Below are 26,214 nucleotides of genomic sequence, written 5' to 3' on the forward strand. Positions count from 1 at the left end.
TTTCCCCTTCATGAATAGAATCATCATTTAGAAACTGCACTTTGTATTTACTTGGGTTGTCTTTGTGAGATGTTAAAATTGGTTTGATGATCTGAAATATTAAGTGTGATAAATATGCAAACAAAAAAAAAAAAAGGGAATTACGCCAATATAAAAGAAACAAGTGACCGACAGAGTTAGACAGCATATCTTGCAGTCAGTAGGTCTGTATGTCACAATCATCCCTATATCCTGAGAGCTCAGCTACTGTAGAGTTAGCTAGCAGGTTTAGAAACTCCACGTGGAGAAACCAGATGGTGCTGAGAGAGCGACACTGCTGCACACAAACTTCATGTTGAGGACTTTGCTGAGTGCCATAGAAACCCTTTATTCCCACGCTGGGGGGACGCTGAAAACAGCCTTTATACTGGAGTGACTGAGGGAGCACTCACACTGGGGTCAGTTGTCCTGCACAGGGCTGAAGCATGACTGTCCCACCACCACAGTCCCCCACTGACATGCACTCACTGTGCTTCAAGTCTAACAGGGCCTGAGCATGCAGTTTAAAAGATGTGGTCTCACAGAGTCAGCAGAATGAAGACAAAGAAGACATGACAGTAACTTTACTCACTCTGTAGCTTATTTAGGTTGTTCTGGTCTGATGTAAAAACTCAACCATCATCTAAAATGATTCTTAAGAACAATGGTCGCATGGATGATGTCACATCCATAGTGCATACTTGTGAAGCATGCTTGAGCAATAATGCCAAAGCCAACCTCTTCAGTTTGTGCAATGTAAGCTCAGGATACAGAGCTCTTACAGGTGAAGCACTGGACTTTAGGGGTCAAATGCACCAGGGTACAGTACAGAAGAGATATTTTGGATCCTGCAGTAAAAAGCTGAATTTTTTCTTCAGGTTTATATTGCTGATGTGCAGTGCAGCTAGTCTCAGTGCAGCCCCCCCCAATAGAAATTCTGTATGAAGTCTGAGCGCGCCGTGAGCGCAGCAGGAAATATTCAAGAAAAATCCCAGAGGGAAACAGAAGGGGGTGATGAGGCTGACGTCATGTGACCTGTGAGCAACCAGTGTGATTTCAGTGCGTGCGATGAAGTCGTTTTATTTCCTTTCCTGCCCACACATTCTTTTACAGTTGTTTAGTGAAACTGCAAATGGGTGGAATTGCACATTAGCATTCATACAAAGACAAAAGATATGATCATAGCATTGGATGCTGCTGCTCCATCTGCCATTTCCACATTTCTTTAACACCCTGCCTCTGCAGAGTGTTCCATCTCATCTCATCTGATAGGGATTGCCCCTCTTCTATCCTTTATATCCATGCTATGTGTAATCTATTAGAATCATTCTATGGTCATGCACCAGTCTGAATATAAACAGCCCCACCTCCTCTCACCCACTGATGGTGAATTCTCTTGATTATTTACCTTGCAAAGACCGCACCATCAACAGGATGGGATTTGACAATTATTTATTGATGGATTTGAAATGATTCTCTTGAGCAGTGAATCAGCCGTAGCTCCCAGCCATGACAAAATCCCTTTTAGGTCCCTACAGACAGGATGAAGAAAGAAATAGAGGAAAAGGAGGGGAGGAGATGGGCAGGTTTGAATATATAGAAACCCAGGACGAGGTGTGGTTGAGGAGTGGTCCTGCTCCTGAAACTTTGTCATGCAGCATCTCCTCCTGCTGCATCCTCACATCAGCTCATTCAGATTAAAAAAAAAAATTCTACTAAAGATCCCGGCAGGAGCAACTCCAGATAAAGTCAGACTGAAAAATCTGGCTGTTTGCATTCACACATGGAGCTCACCAGGAGTTTTTAGGAGGTTTGTGCATGTTTGACTGCTTTATTAACACATGAACTGAGGCTCATGGTCAGCAGATGAAGAGGTGAGTCTCAGTCAGAGAAATCTCTTCCAGGGAATTAAATTTATCAGAATAATGAAAATGTTGATGAGGCCAACATACACATATTGCCAAAAGTATTCACTCACCTGCCTTGACTGGCATATGAACTGAAGTAACATCCCATTCTTAATCCGTAGGGTTTAATATGACGTCGGTCCACCCTTTGCAGCTATAACAGCTTCAACTCTTCTGGAAAGGCTTTCCACAAGGTTTAGGAGTGTGTTTATGGGAATTTTTGACCATTCTTCCTGAAACGCATATGTGAGGTCACACACTGATGTTGGACGAGAAGGCCTGGCTCTCAGTCTCCGCTCTAATTCATCCCAAAGGTGTTCTTTTGAGTTGAGGTCAGGACTTTGTGCAGACCAGTCAAGTTCATCCACACCAAACTCTCTCATCCATGTCTTTATGGACCTTGCTCTGTGCACTGGTGCACAGTCATGTTGGACCAGGAAGGAGCCATCCCCAAACTGTTCCCACAAAGTTGGGAGCATGGAATTGTCCATGCTGGTATGCTGAAGCATTCAGAGTTCCTTTCACTGGAACTAAGGGGCCAAGCCCAGCTCCTGAAAAAACAAGCCCACACCATAATCCCTCTTCCACCAAACTTTACACTTTGTGGTGATTGTGCACATTTCTGTTTTATTTTGAAAACTTCCAGAGATCTGCTTCCTGCTTCGTGTTCTGTTGTGTTTATCTTTACAGAGATTGGGCCCCTCCTCCGCACTGGTTCCGGCACTCTCGCACCTGCACACAATCACCGCAATCACCACGGCCTCTTAAGCTCTGCTGTGAGGAGCTGCAGGCACCAGATTATTCCGCTTCAACCGTGGTATCGGCCTCATGCTCGAGATTTGTATCCCCAGTGATTTATAGCACATTTACCAGTGTTCTCTTGTGATCATGTGACTTACCTTGCCTGTCGTCCGTCTTTTTCAGTGCCTGCCAGTGCCGCCAGTGCCTCAGCCCAATCTCTGTTCCACTGCCAGACTCTCACTCACCTCTCACTCTGGACCTCACATTGCCTCACGGACTCACTCACTCCCCACTCGCTCTAGACCTCCAGCCTCACGACTCGGACTCCCTCTCGGATCTCTGGCTCTGGACTCCCCCCCTCAAGCTTCCTGGACCTCGTGGATCTCCCTCACTCCCTGGCCCCAGATTCCCCCCTCCCCTTCCTCAAACCTGTTCCTGCATAATAAATCTGTTGTATGTAAAACTGTTGCTTCTGCCTCCAGTCCGCTCCTGGGTTCAGATTAAAACAACACCAATCATTACACACTTGGCACAATGCAGTCAGACAAGTACTGCTGGGAACCACCAAACCCAGACTAGTCCATCGGATTGCCAGATGGAGAAGTACAATTGGTTACTCCAGAGAACACGTCTCCACTGCTCTAGAGTCCAGTGGCGGCGTGCTTTACACCACTGCATCCGGTGCTTTGCATTGCAATTGGTGATGTATGGCTTGGATGCAGCTGCTCGGCCATGGAAACCCATTCCATGAAGCTCTCTACGCACTGTTCTTGAGCTAATCTGAAGGCCACATGAAATTTGGAGGTCTGTAGCGATTGACTCTGCAGAAAGTTGGGGACCTCTGCGCACTATGCACCTCAGCATCTGCTGACCCCGCTCCGTCATTTTACATGGCCTACCACTTGGTGGCTGAGTTGCTGTCGTTCCCAATTGCTTCCACTTTGTTATAATACCACTGACAGTTGACTGTGGAATATTTAGGAGCCAGGAAATTTCACCACTGGACTTGTTGCACAGGTGGCATCCTATCACAGTACCACGCTGTGATATTCAATGAGCTCCTGAGAGCGAGCCATTCTTTCACAAATGTTAGTAGAAACAGTCTGCATGCCTAGGTGCTTGATTTTATACACCTGTGGCCATGGCAGTGATTGGAACACCTGATTTCAATTATTTGGATGGGTGAGTGAATACTTTTGGCAATAAAGTGTATTTGGAGAGGCAAATGTATGTTCCATTTTTGTAGTTTTTTCACTTCTGCTCTGAAACTCCCTTAGGTACGAGGTCTAAGAGGAACACCTGCAGCTCGTTAGGTGTCAGATGTGTTGCGCCAGATTGATTTCATCTCTCTACCTAATAACCAAAAAGAATAAAACTTCTATTCTAAAGACTGCACCAAAACCCTCTGCTCAGGAACAGAGCCAGGACTAAACCACACGTCTAATAACCTGTCAGTCCTTCTTATACCTGTTTGTCTCATTTTTCAAAAACCTTCCTCTTTTTTCCTCCCCCTCATCCATTTCCCTCCCTCATCCCTGTTCACAGTCTCTGTCTCTCTCTCTTATTCAGTCCTGTGCATACCGCTCCATCTCTCCATGTAAGTACTGTCTGGGTCCTGTAATCTGCTCAGGTGACTCAACTCCACAGACAGACTCCCCACACAGTCAGTCTCCTGCTCTGAGACCTTCAATATACCTGTAAAAAAATGGACAGCTTCCTCCCCCACATTCGTCCTCTTCCTCACATCCGCTCATCCACCGTCAACATCCATCCAGCTTCTCTTTGTTTCATAAACCTTTAAAACCACAGAGAAGTGGCGAGCTTCCTTCATCTATCAAAGAAGGTTTAGATTTATTTCAGAGGATAACAGACAGACATGACAGGTGGAAAAATAGGCCAGAAGACACAAGGTTAAGGTCGGCCATAAGGTCAGCAGGGCCTTCACTGCAGGCCCCAGTACTATATCCATGAAGTTATTTTTGTTTTGTTTTGTTTTTTTCATATATTTACAGCTAATTTATGTGTATAATGTATTATTTTATCTTAATTTCATAACCACTCACACAGCTCCTTTTAGCTTTCATCCAATCAGATTTCACCCCTGTGTTGTCTCCAGGTAAAAATATCTTCCCTGAGGCTGCAGCAGTGGTGGGCTCAGGATCCTTGAGGGGCAGGGGCCAAAATGATAACAAAGGCACCCACTATGTGCAGTGGGGCACCATCGTTCTAAAGTTGTGATCTATAGTGAAATAGTTGGAAACCCTGGTTAAAAATTTTTGGATTTCAATTTTTTCTAAATTTTGTTTATTCCTGCTATACCCCTGTAAAAAAATGGCAAGAAATTCCTAACCTATTTAACCATGATTGAGGGGACATGTGAATTCATCCACTGAGAGGAGACCCTGGCAAACTGGAAGACACCCTGGAGGGAACTTTTATCACTTATTCTCCTCTGGAAGGATATCATAGAGGGTAATTTATCAAGTTTTATCCATTGTCCAACATAGAAATTTTGTCATTTATTGTCCACTGGAGAGATCTTAATGGGACACTTTGTCAAGTTTTGTAAAGTTCAAGAGGGCACTTTGTCAAGTTTTATCTAAATAACAGGGTACTTTTTCTAGTTTTGTAGAGTTAAGAGGGCACTTTGTCAAGTTTTGTCTAACAGGGTACTTTTTCTAGTTTTGTAGAGTTAAGAGGGCACTTTGTCAAGTTTTGTCTAATTAAGAGGACGATGTCAAGTTTTGTTAAGTTAAGATGGCACTTTGTCAAGTTTTGTCTAATTAAGAGGACGATGTCAAGTTTTGTTAAGTTAAAAGGGCACTTTGTCAAGTTTTGTTAAGTTAAGATGGCACTTTGTCAAGTTTTGTAAAGTTAAGAGGGCACTTTGACAAGTTTTATCTTATTAAGAGGACACTTTGTCAAGTTTGTTAAGTTAAGAGGCAGTTTGTCATGTCTTGTCCAATTAAGAGGACACTTTGTCAAGTTTTGTTATGAGGGCACTTTGACAAGTTTTGTAAAGTTAAGAGGACACTTTGTCACGTTTTACCTAATTAAGATGATTTTTGTGAAGAAGGCTCTTAAGTGGCAATTTGTTAAATTTGTCTTTTGGGGGCAATTATAAGGGCAATTAATAGAGAATCTGTCCAACATTGTCTATTTAAAGGGAACTTAAGTAGCAACTTAGCTATTTTGTCTATTCAGTTGTCATTTAAGAGGGAGCGCTGCCAAACTGTCCATTTAAAGGCCTCTATTTTGTCCAAATAGAGGCACCATATGAGGCACTGTGGCAAAAACTTGCCTTAGGGCACTAAGCGGGGCACCACCCTGCCCCCCACCTGAGTTCAGCAGTGCCCTGCAGGACTCAGAGTGAAGCCCCTCTGTAGCTGAAGAAACTGAACATAGTATTTTCGATTGCCCAGTTTCAACTATTATTTGATAGATCACAAAGAATAGACAGCATTTTCAACATTACAGCTACTACTTAGCTTTAGCATTCCTCCTCTGACTCCAGAGGGTGACCTCACTGAGATGATGAACATATTTTACATGGTATAGGTTAGAGACACAAACTTCTTCTAATGAAATGTCTTCATACCCTAACCAAGGTCAGACTACACACTTTTAGCAAATGATTACCTGATCTGACAGTTGTAGGGCTCTGTGTCCTGCTGTTTCATTTATTGAAAATCACTGATACACCTTATGACCTCCCCACAGGAGGGCTAGCATGTTTGATTTATATCCTGCCTTCTGTGATTCGCTCCATGCCGTCAGTGAGATCGACCAGTAAGAACACAGAGCGCTCTGCATGATCATCAGTCACAGATGTAAATGAACCAAATGGCAACGTGGAAGAAGAGGGAGGAGGTTGGTGCTGTGAGGCGGATCTTTGAAACAGAGGAAAGTTTGTTGATCTCTGACGAAACATCCCTGTATGTCGTGAATGATCAACACTGGCGGGACATAGCAGACGCACTTACGCAACTGGTTAGTACATATCATCAGCATTAACATCAAGATAGCAAATAATTCAGTATGTTTGGATTGACAAACATGGTACAGTGCAGTAAATAAGGTCTGTTTACAAACCTCTTTCCTGGCACTGTGTAGCCCTCCTCCTCTTCCTTCCAGTGCCATCATTGATCACTGTGACTGATGGTGTTCCTCCATGTAGTCTGTCATGTCTGTCTGCAGAGTTACAGCATGAATTTATGGCTCTGTGTTCACCTAATCTGACACAGCGACCATCATTACAGACAAAAGAACTGTAGTCTGACCTCGGCTTTAGGCTGTTTTATGTAATGTGCCTCAGCCCTGATGTATATGGTGGTGGACTCAGAATGTTTAAGAGCAGGGATGACTGCCCATTTATTTTAAACAGAGGCACAAGGGGGAAAAAGTAAACATAAACTGAATAGGCTTACATCAGTTTATTTCATGTTCTCTCCTGTTGGACATGTGCCACAAGAGCAGAAATTGTGTTCATTTAGAGGACACCAAAAAGGCAGTCTGTCAAACTTTGTCCATTTAAAGGCACCAGAAAGGGCACTTAGTCAAGTTTTGTATAAGTAAGAGGGTATTTTGTCAAACTTTCTTTAGCCACATGATACCTGGGAGGGCACCTCATCATGGTTATCTACCATAAAGTCATCCTAAAGGGCACATTAGCTGCATTTATTTCAACACTGGGGCACCAAGGGGGGGGTGGAGTTGCCCTGCTGACCCCCTCTGAGTCCACCAGTGTTTAAACATTATGTTAAAAATGAAACCTGAAATGTGAGCTTGAATGCCCACACAGCCCTGAGAAACTGATCTAACATCAGGACAATAGACTGAAAAGAATTGGACAAAGCCTGTGTGATGTCAGCTGTCTGCTTACAATAGCCAGACTCAAACAGCTCTTGAAGCCAATCCGTGGCTGCTTCCATATTGAAGTCGCAGTCTCAACCGAACTTTGGATCAACCTAATGGCCCGCCCACTAAATTGGCATCCTGTCAGCTAGCTCGCTTGCATTCAGGTTGACAGAAAGGTAGCTTCTGCCTGTCAAGCTATCTGTCAATCAAGTGATCTAAACTATTGCAGTTTTTTAAACTTTTGCATTGGCTTCATTTTTCAGGACCGGAGGTTGCTGCTTGGTCAGGGCCCACCAAGACATCATTAACAACCAGTGTTAGGCAAGTTACTGAAAAATAGTAACTAGTTACAGTTACTAGTTACTGCTTGCAAAAAGTCACTGAGTTAGTAACTGAGTAACTGCTTTGTAAAAGTAATTAGTTACTTTGAAAAGTAAGTCAGACGTTACTTTTGTCACTTGAATCCTCATTATTGTACACATCACATTAATTTGTGTTGTTATGACAGTGTGAGAGGAAATAACTCAAATTTCATATAACATTGTAGCCATTATTATGTTGGAAAGTGGTGAAACAATAGAACTCAGTAGAAATGTTTCTCAATTTTTGACAGTGTCAAAGCATTTTTGACACTGTAAGAAGTCTCAAATAGATCTAGGCCACTCTACTGACAGAGTAAAGATTAAATCCTGGCTGCTCTCTGAATACCTTTTTACATGGCGGTCCTATCCCTCGTCTTATTTTTTTCTCTTATTTTTCTGAAGACAGCGGACTACACAGCTTATATCAGAAGCGTGTCTTTAACAGCATACCTTGCTATCAGTCTGTTTAGTGCTTCCTTAGTGACACAATCTGCATCTGGTGGCAAATTAAATCCAGTTGTTTAGATGGGGCGGTTCCACCCTGCTTGCTCTGCCCAGCTAACGTGAGCTGTATCTGTACACTACTGGTTACCATAAGAAGTAACGGAGTTACTGTAACTCGTTACTTAGAAACGTGTTATGCCCAACACTGTTAACAACAAATCACATCCTAAATTTCTTATATTTTTCAGTTAAAGCCAAAATTTTTAATGAATAATAAGAAGGTTTGGTATGAGATGGAATTAGAGATGTGACTGGACAAAGAGATGGATACATATCCTTCAAAATAAAAGCACAATAAAAACTTTTTGCCACTGTTTTTTTCCCCAAAGCATACATCTATGACCTGGTGAAGATAGTTTTACACCCCACATTTGGGTTCTGACCCACTAGCTGAGAACCAGCGTTCCAAACTACCAAAAAAAAAACTGTTCTTGAACAAGATTCTCTCATAGTTATCAGTGTTTATTTTTGCGGATGTTGCATTATTATACAAACCTGACACACCACATGGACTGTCTCATACATCAGTTGCATGTGAAATGTTTCACATCTATGTGGGGAACCGTCTATAGTCTGAGATTCTGAAGGTCAGAAGCTTCGAAAAACATCTTGGAGGGTGATTGGACAAACCTGTCTGCCTGTCTTATTTATTACAGGTCAGTCAGAGCGACAGAGTAGGCCTGGACACAGCAGCCTGTCTCATTGTTAACTATCAGTGGAGACAGTTGATGAAACAAACTTTTGCTAAAGCTGCTCGAAAGAAGAGCAAGATCATCCTGTCTGCCCTGAAAATCTTTGCCCGTCTTTAAATCAGGAAATGTTGCTCTGACAAAACCGCCGCTGTAGCTAGATCTGAGCTGATCACTCCACTGACAGCCATTGTTTACCAGCATGCAGACCAACTAAAACCCTTCCATAACTGGATACTCATCGTACTCTGACTGGGATTCACACCCTCAATTTTCAGCAATCTCCTACAGAGTCAGCAGTATTAACCAGTGAATTATCTAGGTCCAATGGTTCAACATCTTTTCAGCCTAAAAAAGCTTTCAGTATGTTTTTCGTTTTCTTCTTGAAACAAAGAAATGTGGTCCAGTTCATATTGCCATTGTTTTCTGGCTTGCAGTACAACTAAACTCTGCCCACAGCTTCTGCCTCATCCTTCTAAAGTAATGCCGATTGGTCAGTCCATTCTCAGACCTGTCACCATCTGAAGACTGGAGCTTTGCAAGATGGCTCAGCCTGATGATAAACATGGAATCTGGCTGTTTGGGAGGTTACAATGACACATCACACTCTGATATCATACTCAGATCTTTTATATTTCAACCAACATTTCCAGAAGCTTTCAGACAAAGATGCATTTTATACCAACATGCATTCTAGAAGTAGTTTAACTTGTTATATTAAGTCTGTTTGATCCCAGCCATTGAAATCAGTGCATCATCTGCATAGAGACATATTGCCATGGCTGTTTTGTTTTGTCATCCCAACAGTCAGACTTGTTTTTCTTGAGTGGGTTTTATCTGTTTCACGTCTTTATCTTTCTAAATCCATGTGATCGCAGCACTGGGCTTTTGATGAATAATATGATCATTATTGTTTCATCAGCTAACAGACAGGGGTTTCCCAAACACAAGGATTTGAAGTACAATCCACAACGATCGCTGATCAATACTGTCATGACCAAATATTCAGACAATCCTAAACAGTCGATTTGTTGCTCTGCAGCAGGCTGAGCGGGTCCAGCTCTGCTGATGGAGGTTTTTGTCTGGATTCAATGTGGATGTGTTGGTGGGTTTGATTTGACGCTCTGCAGAGAGGCAGCAACACATCAACACATCCCGCCTGTTCTCTGATTCTCCACCAGGAGAAGTGTGAAATGGCAGGTTGTGATTGTGTATGTGTAGGCGGGCTCTGGCCTTTTCCCCTCCTCTCCCACGTCTCCTCCAGCTCTGCCGCAGCATTAGCATGCAAACAGCAGCTGCAACGCTGCACCCCATTGCTCACTTCAAACAGCAGCCCAACCTCAGCTCCCACTCTCACTGTGTCCATGTAGTCCAGTTCATATATCACAACAGTAAGAAAAAGCTCTTTGTACATGTCAATGAGATGCATTCATTTGACATTCAGCCCACGCACAGAGTGACACGCACACAGAGTGAACATCCCACACAGTAACACACACACACACCTGCACACACTCTGCCAACCTGTCGTCAGCGTGTGTGTGTGTTCAGGAGTGTGGAGCTGCTCAGGATGTTTTCTTGTTTCTTCACTTTCTGTCACATTCAGTCTGAGCTGGGTTTAAACTCCAGCATTATGAGGTTACAGCATAGCAACAGAGCCTCAGGAGTCTGCAGCTCCGCCACCTCCTCCACCACGGCTGACATGCTCCTCCTCACGATTCAAACTGCACACCGGGGCTATGGGATGGGCAAAAAATGAATGAACAGCTTTTACATTCTGCTTCCACACTGAATACAAAAACGCTTCCAGGAAATAGTCCCAGCCTTTAAAGCTGAGGCTGGAATGCAACACGAAATCCAGATGTGAAAAGCAACAGTTAAAGGTACAATATGTCGACTTTTAACTCTGAAATACCATAACCATAATCCTTTGATGCATGTGTTTATTAACTGAGCAATTACATCACCTCCAATATTTTAGACACATTTCAAATTCCTCAGTTTTTGTTGTTGTAATGTGTCTTGTCACATGACAGAACCACTGTGACAGCTGCAATGTTTATTGTTGGGTAAATAATGATCTCAGAGATTGCTACATAAGGGCTGCATCCCATACCTTAAACACATCAGTGCAACGTCGAGGTGCAGAGCCCCGGGCATACACTGGCAGCAGTGTGTCATTGATCAAGCTCCCCACGAGCCACTGCTGGACCAGCGAGAGTCTGCCCTGGGTTTGCCTTGCTGCCTTAAAAACACTGTATGTTTACTAATTTTCACGCAGGTAGGTGTTACCCAGGGCCCCATCTCACTTTTGGCCCCTCTAGAGGAAACTGTGTGATGGACTTACACTGGTCCACCACCAGATGGCTATTTCTCAATGGGGGCAATTTTTGAGGAAAAAAACACGGACTATTCACTTACGTTAAGGCCCCCAAAACAGGCCTTGAATTGACAGAAACTCAGAAACAATAGGCTCCCCGCCGACCCTTGGTGGATGCTCGGCCCTGACAAAACCATTTAAGATTGCAAAGCTGTCTCAACTCACAACCTAGAACAAACCATCTGATGATGTTGCCTGTGATTCAGCTTGACAACTTGCAGACAGCTGGTTTTAGGGTGTTGCTGGCAGATAAATGTGAAATGGAAGTTTTGTTTTTTAAGGCTATAAACGCCAACAAATATTTACTCATGTAAATTCTGTAAATTTTGGAAATAATCATATCTGTTATTTTTACTTTGCCCACAGAAACCATTCTTATGTCCAGTAGAAGATGGCCAAAACATAATGTGTGGCACCACTAATCCCACTCCCAAGGAAGCCAGGTACAAGTTAAGCCAAGTTCAGCCACAATTTAACCGGCTTTGCAAATGAGCAAATAACTGACGGACAGCAAGCAAAAAAGTGACAATTTCAACCCTAAACTACTGACGATGTCTTAATTTAACAAAGCTTAATATACGAAAGTTTTCAGGGAGTTAGCATCATACCTGAGTGACTTCATTCAGGTTGAAAGTGCTGGATGCTACAGTTTCACTCAGACTCAGTCCTATAATTTACTTTTGCTATCTGTGCCAAAAGTCTGTCCTGAGGCGGGTTGCAGGAGATAAGGTGTCTGGAGGAGCTGGAGCTAGTTTTTACAAAAAAAGTCAAACACTGCTTTTTGCTTGATGGATGAATTTCACATAATAAGGGAGAAAGGCTGTTAAAAGTGGCACTGGTTGGCACTGCAAGCTTCTTGCAAGGCATTCTAAAATTCTGAAAACTGGTGCTGAATCGTGGGGCTCAGTGATAGGTGAATTATCCATCCATCCAGCCATCCATCCATCCAGCCATCCATCTTCTTCTGCTTATTCTAGAACGGGTCACAGTGGCAGCAAGCAAAGCAGGTCAACCCAGACAACCCCCTTGCAACATTTTCCAGTTCCTCCTGAGGGGCTCCAAGGTGCTCCCAGGCCAGGTGGGATATATAATCCCCCCAGCGAGTTCTGGGTCTGCCTCAGGGTCTCATCGTAGTTGGATGTGCCTGGAAGACCTCCACAGGAAGGCTCCCAGAAGGCATCCTGATCAGATGCCTGAACCACCTCAGCTTGCTCCTTTTCAACTTGAAGGAGCAGCGGCTCTACTTCGAGATCCCTCCAAATGTCGGAGCGCCTCATCTCTAAGGCCAAGCCCAGACAGCCTCTTAAGGAATCTCATTTCGACCGCTTGTACCCACGATCTCATTCTTTCGGTCGTTATCTGGAGTTCACGACCATAGGTGAGGATTTGGACATAGATTGACCGGAAAATCAAAAGCTTTTCCTTTCGGCTCAGCTCTTCAGCACCTGCAAAACTGCTGACACTGCACCAATCCACCTGTCAGTCTCAAGGTCCATTCTACCCTCACTTAAGAACAAGACCCCGAGATACTCGAACCCCCTCACTTGGGGCAAAGACTCACTCCCCAGGTGAAATTAGCCCACTGAAAAGAAAGTCTTGGCTTGAAGTTGTCTGATGTAAACTCTTGGCTCCTCTGGGATTGCATTGTTGTAATCCATCCCTCCAGAGTCATACTGATGACAGCTGATGGGTTCTGTTGTTGTGAAGTGTCTCTGGCATCAGTTTAGATTCACCTAAACCATCTCAAACACCAAAACTGAGCAGTAATGGCTCAGGACTGGTTATAATGGCACCAGGAGGGGATCCAGATGATCACAAATCAGTCTGCAGTTTGCTGATTATCATGTAAACCCCTGGATTCATGTGAGAGTGACCCCGGGTCTGATCCCTGCCTCTACACAGATGGCAGTTTCTAATTACACATTCCCAACATTTGGGGGGCTGGTGAGAACGAGAGCAGAGTGCATTAATTAGCTGACATGTTCAGATGGATGCTGCTCCTTTCATGAGATGAGATCCAGAGCTGCAGATAAGACTTCACTGAACAGAGGAGCCTCACTGCGTGAGTCTGTGCGTCTTCATGTGCTCGGGTTTGTTCATAGATTTAATTTGCTAATTTTCTCTCGGATAAGGCTTTGTCTTCTTCACAACGATTCCTTTTGACTGTAGACAACAGGAAACCAGGGGAGAGGATGTCTGATTGACTTCCTGCTGCGTCTAAAGTTAAATGTTGGTGGTTTGATTTTGTGTTATCAGCAAAGCTCAGGCATTTATTGAGATATAGACTGGTCAGAGGGAAACTTTACGATCCTGAAAATGAAATTAACTGAGGAATACAAATCAAAGTTGGTGCAAAGGGGATGCAGACTGTCTCATCATACTAGCAGACTTTTGTCCAAAATATATTTCCAGTGAACATTAACAAATGTTCAAAGTTTATTATTATTGTTTGCAAAAATAAAACGATGTGTAATTAACTGAGTTTTCTTAAGACCATGATTTCACAATCTGTACCATTTATGTAAGCTGAATTTTAAAATAATTTAACCAAAATATAGTTTCCACAATTGCCCAATCGCTAAGCCCAGCCCTCCATCTCCATGAGCCAATCACATTTCTTACACAGCAAAGTGTCTCCTGTTGTTTAAAGACCCTGTAAAGTGAAAATAAATCTGTATTAAGGTTTGTTATATGGCAGGTCACTGTGTTGTGAACCCCTAGGTCAAATTTCACTCAAATAAAACATCTCGAAATTTATAAAATGAAGCCTCAAAATCATGAAAAATGAGGCAGTCAAGTCTGCTCCAGGATGGCGTGGGCATGTCTGTTGCATGAGCTGAAGCCACGCCCACTCAGAAGAAATACGATCCTTCTGAATTGAGCAAAGCTCTCATGCTGTTGGCCTGCCTCTTGACCTTTGAAGAAGAGACAAAGTCCATTTTCTGGCTCAAAATCTCTGTTGTGATGCTTTAAATGATCTATAGACCTCTGTGGATCATAGATTTGACAAATTTATCTCACAATGAACAGAAAAACAGCCTTTAACTGTCTGTTAACTTTCAATAAAGGCAGTGACATCAGCTAGCAACAGACTGTACTGAGATGAACTGCTCTGTGATTTTATATTGTAGTGTTAGAGGGGCGGGGTCATTCCCTACTGTGAACCTGTGACATCACAAGCCCACATATTGGTCCCGCCCCGATTTAACCAAGCCAGGAAAGAGGTGAAAAACTTTCTTACAGTTTAAATCCAGAATTCAGTCATGTTGATCTCAGTGTTTTCACATGTTTACAGCAACCAACATATCTAGAGTGTTAAGACACAAATTTTGGATTTCACTTTACAGGGTCTTTAAAGTAGACACAAACAGCAGAATAATAAAGTGTTGGTTGACTTTAGGAGGTGTTATGCATGTTTTTCATTCAAACTAACCTAGCAAGAGGGCAGATAACTGTCCATGTGGATCTTTAAGGCTCACAGTTTTGTCAGCATGAAGTTTAATATTTGCACCATTTAAACAGAGCAGAAAACTGCAGTGTTCAAGATCTGTTCCTAAAACTGTCAAACACTTTTTAAATGTCCAAATCCATGTTTAACATGAATTACATCAGCAGCACAAACACAGGAGATTTTCATGGTACACATTCAGCAAACATCCATATTCATCATGTAATGCGCATGTATGACATTAACATGTACGTATCTGTATGCATATGTAACGGAGGTGGAACTGTTTAAAGCAGCTCACAAAAGCAGTCTCTCCTCCCTCACAGCGACACACTCTTCAGTTCAGTGTGTGTGTTGATTCAGATGCGACTGTGCCACCTAAATCATGTAGGCGCTGCAGCAGAGTGTCAGATATCGACGCCATGGCAACAACACAAAGCTGTGTGGTTACATAAAGACGATAAGAGTTTCAGAGCAAAGAGACAAACTGATGGAGGAAAAATAACAGAGCAGGATTCCTCTGAGGAGCTGCTGCCCTCGTCTGATCTGAACCGGTCTGATCTCAGACCCCGTTTACCCACTTTTACAGAGTCCTGAGTTCAGAAACAGTCAACATGCATCTGATCAAACCCAGTCTCAGACACCAGTGTTGATCTGATAAACAGATAATACCTTTAGGAATGGAGGTGAGTACAGTAGTTAGCAGTTAACAACTTCCAGAACAGATTTTATTTTCTGTTTGTTGTCATTTCTCTTTTTCCCAGAGTGCCTTTCACCCACTGAGCCTTCAGGAGAATGTCTCTAAAATACTGCAGCTTTACTACTCATTTCAGCAGCATGTGCCCACAAAATAAACAGATTTAAATGTGACCTTCTCAAAATTAAAATCAATAAAGTCTGCTGAATAAACATCTGGATGTAGTGGTGTTAAAAGTGGAGCTTTGTCAGGTCTCTCTCTAAGACCTCACCAGGGAGGCATCCAGGAGGCTGCTCCTCTCCACGCAGAGGTCTCTCCCGGATGTCTGAGCTTCTCACCCTATCTCTAAGGGAGAGCCCAGACACCCTGCAGAGGACACTCTAGCCGCCTGTATCCACAATCTCGTTCTTTCAGTCAGTACCCACAGCTCGTGACCATAGGTGAGGGTAGGAACGTAGATCGACCGGTAAATTGAGAGCTTTGCCTTTTGACTCGGCTCTTTCTTCACCATGACAGACAGATGCAGAGACCACATCCCTGCCGATGCCACACCGATCCGACTGTCAATCTCCTGCTCCATCCTTCTCTCACTCATGAACAAGACCCTGAGATACTTGAACTCCTCCACTTGGGGCAGGATCTCACTCCCAACCTTGAGAAGGCATTCCACTCTTTTCCGACTGAGGGCCATGGCCTCAGGAGCTAGCTACTGTGTCTAATATAAAGAGTCGTTTCGTGGCACAGGCTCATTCGTAAATGACACATCATCACTCAGTTGCTTACTGCACAAGGTTTTTTTTTTGTTGACAGTATATCACCATTTAATTAAAAGCATGTTTGTGACAAAATGAGGATTTTTATCTATGAAAACGGGGCTCAATGGCCTCTTAACTCAGGACAGGACTCCTCTAGACTCTTATCTCCCTTTAGCTGACTGAGCGATGCCAGACACAAGGAGACCTGCAGGACCGAGTAATCTGTGACACTGATCGCCTCCATGCCAGGTAAATCTGTTAAACTCTTTCTTTTTGAGTGTAGGGATCCAGCTCAATGTATAGTAACTTTCTGCAGCATAGTGGTCCATTTGGAGCTAACTTTCCACCCATTCTTTTTGCTGTCCCCCACTTCCTGACCCCCAAAGGACATTTAGGATCACATGACTCCAAGAACCAATAGTAAATCTTTGGCAGCATCTGACAACAGCTGGGTTCATCGAGGTTCCTTGTCTGTAAATGGACAGAAGCTCTCGAGCGCATTCAACATACTCTAAACAACAATTTATGTAACTACCAAAATACACATACGCATTAAAATTGAATAAAGGGCCATGACAAACTAAAATTAGACCAGTTTAAATCACAGCCTGATGACTGCCTCAACATTTAGCTGATTTTTTCTTTTTGCTCCAAACCCGCCTCAATCACTTAAACACGTCTCTATCTTTAGAGCGGGCCGTTCCTCAGCCTCTCGTTCACAAATTAAATGAAGCCTTTCAGTGTAATGAGCCGTACACATAAACAGTGACGGGATTTAATCACCACTGAAATTTAATTGAATGTTAGGAAAGAGCCAAAAAGCTGACCCAGTGATGTGTTCACGCTTTCTGGGCTGTGAAACAACAACCAATGCCTCCGCCCTTCCCACTGATGTAGATGTAATGACTAGAACCACTGATGATATAGAAATAATGGGGCAGGGAGGAGGAGGGTAGTGATGGTTTCACAGAAAACTTAGAAATCTGCAGCTTTGCTCTTCGCTGCTCAGAGGGGCTTCAGAGAGAGTTCCAGCTTATTGTCAGCTGTTGGCAGGAAACTGATGACTTTAATTCTCATTTTTAATAGTTTTTTTATTCTTGAGTAGTGCTGGCTGCTGCATTCGGAGTAAATGATCTATCATTTTGTACAGAGCATCAAACAGCAGACAAACCGACACACTGAAAAAGAAACAGATTTAAGAGAGAAAGTTTAGGTCATTCAACCTTAAAATGAAAGTTTTCTGTCCCAGGAAAGGAGGTTACTTAAGCTTTGAGTCAGTTACTTTAGATGAGTCTGCAAACCTAACCTGGCTGGGGGGAGGCTTTCTTAAATAAATGCTGAGTTTCTCTTTGTCTCCTTCTCTTACAGAGCCAGAAGCACGGCCTCATTTTCGTTCACTCAGTAGTTTAGTCCATGTTCTTCCTGTTTTCACTGTTTTGTTAAAAGTGGAGTTCTTTCCCATTCTAGCATGATGTTCATCTTAATTTCTCCAAAAGTGTGGGGTTTCTGCTGTCGTATTTTGGGCCCGCCCATTTTATTGTGAAGCCATGCTGTTGTAACTCCAGCAGAATGTGGCTTGGTGTTGTCTCGTTAAAATAAGCTGGGCTGTCCCTAAAAAAGACAGAAGCATATGCCGCTCCAAAACCTGTATGGACCTCTCAGTATTAATGGTGTGATCACAGATGTGCAAGTTACCCATGCCATGGTTACAAACACACCCCCACAGCATCACAGATGCTGGCTCGACACAACCCCAATCATTCTCTAGATGTCCTTGCATATTACCAGGGGCATGGGAAAATAATCTGTTGAGAAAATTACAGTCCACACCCTTGGGCTGGAGTAAGAGGCAGATGTGACAAGTAAGTATGGCCTAGAGCAGGGGTTCTCAACCTTTTCAGCCCATGACCCCCAAAATAAAGGTGCCATAGAGCAGAAATCCCCACTGTACCTGAAGGTGGTTGAACACAGCCATGCACATTCAAGAATAGTCATGTGCAGACAAGGCTGTCCATTAGGAGGGATAAAGGGAAGAACTGGGGGCCAAACTGGGAGCCCATGGAGTTCAGCAAAATCACGGTCAATTGTAAATTTTATATTTAAACTGAATAATACCAACTCTTATCAAAACAGCAAATATCTTTTTTTACGTATTTGCGCCGTGGTATATAGCCATCTAAAAAATGTAATTCTCTTTATCTAAAAGCAGAAATAAAATGGGTTAAAAATGCAAAAAAAAAAACAGGTGTTGATGGAAAATGGGATACTAAAAATAGCAGACATGGGTTAAAAGTGGCAAAAATTAGATAAAAGTGGCAAAAAAAAAAATAGCAAAAGTGGCACAAACAGGCACAAAACGTGGCAAAAGGGGTTTAAACAGTGGCAGAAATTGATTTACATTGGGGTGGAAAATTTGTGGGAAAAAGTGGTTCAAACTGGCAAAATTGGACTGTCTGAGGCAGAAATTGGCAGAAATGGGTTAAATTGGCAAAAAAATGGGCATAACAAATAGTGAAATGTGGTTGAATGGACAAAAGTGGGCATAAAAATAGGTGAGTGGCTAGTGGCAATAAGGGGTCTACAGAGGCAACAATAGGTGAAAAGTGGCAAAAACAGGCAGAAGAAAAGTGGTTGAAAAAATGTATAAGTAACAAAAATGGGTTTAGAGTCGCAAAAACTGGTGGGAAAAAGTGATGAAAATGGGTTAAAATTTGGCAGAATTGGTGTAAAGCGGGTAAAAAGAGGCAAAATAGGGGCCAGGTTGTGCAAAACTGATGAAAAGTGACAAACAATAGAAACAAAATTGGGTGGGAAAACGTAATATCAAAATTTTCTTGTTTTTTTTTTTTCAAGGCATCTGGCGACCTCCTCTAAGTGTCGCGTGACCCCAAAGAAGGTCCTGCCCCCACATTTAGAACCAATGGTCTAGAGTACTGTCCAGGCAGGTGGTGGGGTTGCCACGAGTCTGTGGGTTTCCTGAAGAGCCAAAAACCGCTGGCAGACTCTGGGCACATTAGGGTTGAAAAGGCTGCAATAAAAGAGATGCTGTCAAGCTTGACCTTGACCTTGACACACATTTGTGTTTCCACATGCGCCCTCCTTTCCATGATGAATCCTTGTCGCCCTACATGCCTAAAACGTTTTTGTGGGAGAAACTTTGACCTCAGTGTGGATCATATTCTTATAAACTTACTGTCAAACCTTCAATCACCTCCATTCTCACCATCTAAACTTCTGTTCTGTTAAACTTCAGTCATCCACATAAACATGAATGTTTGAAAGCCTCTATGGCTCCTTGTTTCCACAGAGCGACGTGTTGAGTCTGAATGTTCTCAGTGAATTACAGTTATCAACATACAGGTGTCTGAGAGAGGCTCCTTTAAGGAGAGAGGACGAGCAGATTGGAGGACTATAAACACTTCAGAGCTTCTATTGAGGAGGAAATTAGCTTTAATTTGAACTTAGAGGTAATCTCATCCATCCACTGAGGGGTTTTCTTTCTCTGCTTGGCTGAAACTCACATCCTTCAGATGTTATTGAAGAGTTTTGTTGGGAAACTGCGTTCATGTGCTGCTCACACATTATAGCTCCATGTACAGTATTTATTATGCCTTCAAGCTTTGTTGCATTTATGTATTTGAGCAGGTGTCACAGCATTTAGCTTCTCTGTTTCTATTCAAACATTCAGGGCGTGCGTGGAAACACTCACCTTGCTTTCAGGGAAGAACTCATGAATAATGATTTCACACTCTCCAAACTCTCAAACACTTAAGCTGTGCACAGACCCTGGGAGCTGGCCTCATTATGCTGTTTGCTTGTTTACGTTCATCGTTTTGCCCAGCAGTCTCTGCAGCCGCTCGCTCTGCGCCGTCTCAGGGGTCTGGAGCCGTCCGGATCACGCTGCGTCTTCATCCCCCGGAGCGATAGCAGACGTCTCTATTCTCCAACAGAGTTCACTGCTGCTGCGAGGAGGACTTATCAAAGCTCTGCTCAAAAAGATAAATAAATAAATGAATAGGAATATTCTCTGCTTGGCCGCTGGGATTTGGCTCCAGCTGTACAACAGCACATGTATCTGAATGTGTCTCCCTCATATGTTCTTTTCCTTCCTCTCTGTCGTTTTTAACGTTCACACAGTGACAGAGAGAGAGGGCAGGTTTGAAATCATAATTATAGACCGTCCTTAGAGAGTTTTCACTCTCCAGGATGATTTTTAAAAAGCACTGCTTTAGTCTAAACCGTTTGTGTCCACACAGTTTACTCCACTTATTTATGTTTGTTGAGGAAAATGAAGTGCAAGCCCATTCATTCCTGTGGGATTCTCTCAGATATCCACCGTGCCTGCCAAGCTTCTCCTCCCCCATGTTTTCATGTGACATACGTGTCATTTACATCGCAAGAAATCAAGCATTAGCAGCGGACTGTAGAGAGACTGGACGGCAGTCTGCTGACTTTGTGAAACAAGCTCTCTGAGTGAGATATTGAAGAAGAAATAAGAAAATCTTCCTTCTGGTGTCATCTCTCTCCTTCCATGCTCCTTGTCAGTGTCCATATCAGTGTGAAAGACGAACCCCTTGTTTCTACATACATATGATTACAGAGGTAAGGAAACCAGAAGCCCATTCATTCCTATTGGAATCTCCATGTTGTCTGACCTGCCTGTGAAACTCCTCCTCCCCGGAAAGTTTCATCCAGTATGTGCCACAGTAACTTTGAAAAAAATTGAACTAGCTAACAGGCTAAGAGTCATATCTATCAGCTTGACATGATATGCAGCCATATTAACAACTGTGAAATATATCAGGATTTATCAGTCGATATGAAGAGCTGCAAGCAGCAGGGGTATAAAGGGGGAGACCTTCCAAGGGCCCAGCCAAACTGGGGGCCCATGGAGGTCTGCAAAATCATGGTCCATTATAAAGTTATGCTGTGATAACAGCTTTTTCTTTTTTGTTGCTAATGTTAACAATGCAGATGGGCTAATCAAGTAGCATATTTGTGAAGTAATGTCAGACTTCATAGCTACACCTTGATGTGCACAAATGTCAGCATGCCGGGCTTAAAGCAGAGGGAGCTGAAATAACTTTAAGGGAAAACTAATGAAATAGTGGAAAAAGAAAAAAAAGGTTAAAATGGGAACAAAGTGGAAAAGATGGCTCAAGAAAGACAAAAAAATGGGGGGAAATGGGCAAGAACATGGTGAAAAGTGGTTAAAAGTGGCAAAACGGGTTAGAATAGGCAAAGAAAGAAAGGCACAAATGGGCAGGAAAGGGTGAAAAGTAGTTTAGAAGTGGCTACAAGTAACTTGATACGCCAGATGGATTTGTTTCACATCCATCTGGGAAAGCTTCCATAGGAAACATTTGAGAAAAGGCAGAGGCTTTGAAAAAACTCAGAGCGTGATTAGATGAACGTTCTGTCGGTCACATCTCTGCGTGCGCAGCTACTGAGGAATAACGCGAAACATGGCGACTACAGACATGTGAGTACTCAACTTTTGTCGTTTTTGGAAAAGAAAACAACTCACTGCTGTTCTTTGTCCTCCTTTAAACAAAGAAATGTTGTCAAGTTCTGATAAAACTGGCGCTTTAGCAGCATCTACACTAATCTCTTCCTCCATAACTGTGCCAGCTCTTGCTGCTGCTTGTTTACATCAAGACTCTGCTGTGCCTGAAAGTACTGCCCCTTGTTGCTGATTGGTCCTCCTGTCACTTTCTAACCGGGCCCAAACGGTTCAGACAGGAGCTCTGCAAGATGGATTCGCCAGTGAAAAACAAGGAAACGGATGTATCCATCTGCTTTGCAAGGTCAGGCTACAAGGGGTTCAAAGTGGCAAAAATTGGTTAAGAAATGGAAAAAAGAAGCAAAATTGGTGACAAAATGGGGAAAAGTGGTTGAAAAGTGCCAAAAATGGGTTAGAACAGGCAAAAATTGGAAAAAAGGCAGAAATGGGGCAAATGGGTGAAGAAATGGTGAAGTGGCAAACAAAGCCACTAAAGTGGAATAAGTTTGGCAAAAATGAGTCAAGAAAGGCAACAATAAGTGGCAAATTTTGAAAAGTGGTTAAAAAGTGGCAAATAAGGGTTAGATTAGGCAAAGGAAGAAAGACAAAAATGGGCAGGAAATGGTGAAAAGGGGTTCTGAAGTTGCTACAAGGGGTTTGAAGTGGAAAAAAGGGTTTAAGAAAGGCAAAAAGAGGTAAAATGGGTGGGAAAATAAGAGAAATGGTTACAAAGTGGCAAAAATTGGTCAAGAAAGGGAACAAAGAGGCAAATTTGGTGGCAAAATGGTGCTTAGTGGTTAAGAAGTGGCACAAATGGGTCAACAGACAAGTATTGTTAAAGAAAGGCAAAAATGGGGCAAATGGGTGAAAAAATGGTCAAAAGTGGCAAAAAAAAATAGCTAAAATAGGATAAACATGGTAAAATGGGGAAAGAAAGGGGGAAATGAGTGGCAAAATTATGAAAAATGTTTAAAAAGTAGCTTAAATGAGATAATAGTGGAAAATGGGTCAGAAAGACAAAAATGGGCCAAAAGGGTGGAAAAATGGTGATAAGCAGTTAAACAATAGGATACAAGTAGAAAATGTTGAAAAACTTGGAAAAATAGGCAAAAATAGTGATGAAATGCGGTTAAAGAGTGGGGTGAATAAGTCATTTGAACATTTTAACACAGTAACAGCTTGACAAACTTCTCAGCTACAGAATGAGGTAACTGTTAGCCAGGATGCTAACACCAATGCTACTGACACACATGCAATGATACGTCACTAAATCACAACTGAGGCCTATTCTCTGGGTTTTTCAGGGGCCCAGACAAATCTGTGGCCAAGCCTGGCTGTATCGGTTTGTCAGATATATTTGAACAGAACAGTTGGAAGGGAGGGTGATTATATAAAAACCCTGTATAGCAAAGGCATCATTAATTTGGCAGTTTCAAGGTTACCGTAGTCCTTAAAATGATGGGTCTTCAGGGCAAAAGGTGTATTTTTTTGTGAAGCAGAGTGAACATAAGTGGGATTAGAAGAAATTAAACAAAACATATTGTTGGCTATCAAGATGCCAATGTCTCCACAGAGCACAGCAGCCAGTAGCCTTGACCATCAGGAGGCAGGTCATCAAGTGTGTGATGTCATGAACTGGTACTGAAAAGTTTCTAAACAAGTCATGTTTGGTACCAAAGTTCCCTAGAAAGTTCCTGCGCCAGTCTTAGATTCTTCTGCTTCTGTGTAGGTCATGACATGGAGATTAAGTTTGACATTATTTAGTTCAGAGGGCCCACCCACCGTGTGACAAAAGGCTGATACCCTCATGCTACTTTAAGAAAAGAGCATTACAATTTAAGACAAGCTAAAATGTGCAGAAGCAACAATAAATAAAGGCGTGTTTTTGTTGCACTGATAAGAATGATCAGTTTTTAGATTCGAGTTAAAATATGGTTTAAGTAACCTTACCATACATGATCCAGGGACCATGTGTTTACTGACATTTATGGGCCCCCATGTAGCTGTAGCCCCAGGAGTTCTCCTGTTTCCCCCTCCTTATGGATAACTGTGCTGCAGCACATATTTTCTGTTATGAGAAGAAAAGTTCAATTATAAAAACACTGTCCTCAGACTGAATCTAACCCTGACACTGAGCAGTGCTGCTGTCTGTTTTAAAGTCAAATGAGTCTGTATGTCTTCATCATTACTCCATCGATACTCTGTGAAAAGGTGCCAGATGTACTTCCTGTCTGCCTGAGTCAAACATTTAATAATGCGAAAATGATCTGACCCATGGAAACACCGAGTGACAGCACAGAGCCGGAGTCAATAAAAGCAGAAAGTATTCAGGGTTCACAGCTGACTCCACGACCTTTGGTGACCTTTGGTGAACATGTTGCTGAGTGTGGGAGAAGATGCTGCTCGATCAATAACGCCCACCTGACTCATCTCAGCCTGAGGAGAGGGAGAGAGGGAGAGAGAGAGAGAGAGAGGAATCATCTCTGCTGCCTGCAGCCACCAGGAAGTTTGTCAAGAGTCTCTGTGTAAGTGCGGCTGGATATCATTCAGTTTCCACGTTACATGTTCTCATTCACACAAACTTCTCCAGGCACTGAGTCAGGTTTTATAAGCCCATCATAGGGAAGTCCTCCTACTGCCCCCTAGAGGCAGGAATTATCATTAAATACAGAAAAAGAGCTGAAAAGGACAAATAAAAAACATTGATGCTGAGTACAGTGGCCCTTGGAGCCAAACACGGAGAAATAAACCAAAAATCTTTAAGAGCACATGCACAAAAACATAGTTTTTTTACTCATACGACAAAACATGAAGATCAAAATCTTCAAATAAAGACGCGAATGCTGCAACACAGCAGGACACAGCAACAAAATACTGCAACAAAATTGGACACAGCAACAAAATACTGCAACAAATCTGGAAACAGCAAAATACTTCAACAAATCTGGGCACAACAATAAATACTGCAACACAAATGCATGCAACTACTAAATACTGCAACAACATACTGGAACACAACAGGACACAGCAACAAAATACTGCAACAAAATTAGACACAGCAACAAAATACTGTAATGCATCTGAACACAGCAACAAAATACTGCAAAAAATCTGGAAACAGCAAAATACTTCAACAAATCTGGGCACAGCAATAAATACTGCAACACAGATGCATGCAACAACTAAATACAGCAACAAAATACTGCAACACAACAGGGCACAACAACAAAATACTGCAACAAAATTAGACACAGCAACAAAATACTGTAATGCATCTGAACACAGCAACAAAAAACTGCAACAAATCTGGAAACAGCAACAAAATACTGCATGCAACTACTAAATACTGCAAAACAAAATACTGCAACACAACAGGACACAGCAACAAAATAATGCAACACAACAGGACACAGCAACAAAATACTGCAACACAACGGGGCACAACAACAAATGACTGCAACACAACCGGACACAGCAACAAAATAATGCAACACACCGAACACAGCAACAAAAAACTGCAACACAACAGGACACAGCAACAAAATACTGCAACACAACGGGGCACAACAACAAAATATTGCAACACAGCAGGGCACAACAACAAAATACTGCAACACACCGAACACAGCAACAAAAAACTGCAAAACAACTGGACACAGCAACAAAATACTGCAGCAAATCTGGAAACAGCAACAAAATACAGCAACACAACAGGGCACAACAAAATACTGCAGCACAACTTGACACAGCAACAAAATACTGCAACACAACAGGGCAAGACAACAAAATACTGCAACACAACTGGACACAGCAACAAAATACTACAACCCAACAGGGCACAACAGAGTCATGACTCTGTGAATGTGACGTAAACGGAATGTAGCCAATCAAGAAGCGAACTGAGTAACAAGGAAGCAGGCGTAAATCAAAACAAGCATGATAGACCTGCTGAAGCATCATAAAGTTTGTTGTTTTAGTTCGGGATTTTTCCGGTAAAAACAGTCCCAAGGACACCATCATTCCCTCCTCTTGTATGTCCTCTTCCGTGTTGCGTGTTGTGTTCTCCAGTTGTTGCTATCTTTATTCTTCTTCGTTTTTGTGAGATCATGTGTGATCACGTGAGATTTCTCGCTTGGAGGACAAGATTCTAGATCGGTGGTGGGACAGAATCATGATGTGTGGTGTGCTGTGTTCAGATTATTGGAGCACACCGCACACAGTAAGATAAAAACTGTTCAATGCCTGATTTTTTTTATCTTCATGTGTGGGGTCTCTAACAGATAAAAAATCTCTTAAGATTTAGAAAATCCTTATGTGTGTACCCTGCTTTAGCTACCACCTCAGTTTCCTCAA

The sequence above is a fragment of the Cheilinus undulatus genome, linkage group 3 (genome assembly GCF_018320785.1).
Source record: "Cheilinus undulatus linkage group 3, ASM1832078v1, whole genome shotgun sequence".
Lineage (NCBI taxonomy): Eukaryota > Metazoa > Chordata > Actinopteri > Labriformes > Labridae > Cheilinus > Cheilinus undulatus.